Genomic DNA, 224 nt, shown 5'->3' with positions numbered 1-224 from the left:
TGAGGAGTTGCGTGCTTTGATTACGTCAAACGTCCTGCGTAACAGGAGGACTATAAAGGCGTGTACCAGGTACGAAACGAATCATGTGATGGATTGTATATAGTCAAGATGGGATTTGTACCTCTCGTAAAAGAGAGAGATATCGTTGGGCCCCTCGTGTGAGCGAGACTGTAGAAATATGTGGCCGCACTATAGACGAACTCGTCTATTTCAGACAGTCGAAC

Source organism: Tarenaya hassleriana, unplaced genomic scaffold (assembly GCF_000463585.1).
Source record: "Tarenaya hassleriana unplaced genomic scaffold, ASM46358v1 Cleome8, whole genome shotgun sequence".
NCBI classification, from domain to species: domain Eukaryota; kingdom Viridiplantae; phylum Streptophyta; class Magnoliopsida; order Brassicales; family Cleomaceae; genus Tarenaya; species Tarenaya hassleriana.
The sequence above is the reverse complement of the archived record's forward strand: the minus strand, read 5'-3'. Positions refer to the sequence as shown.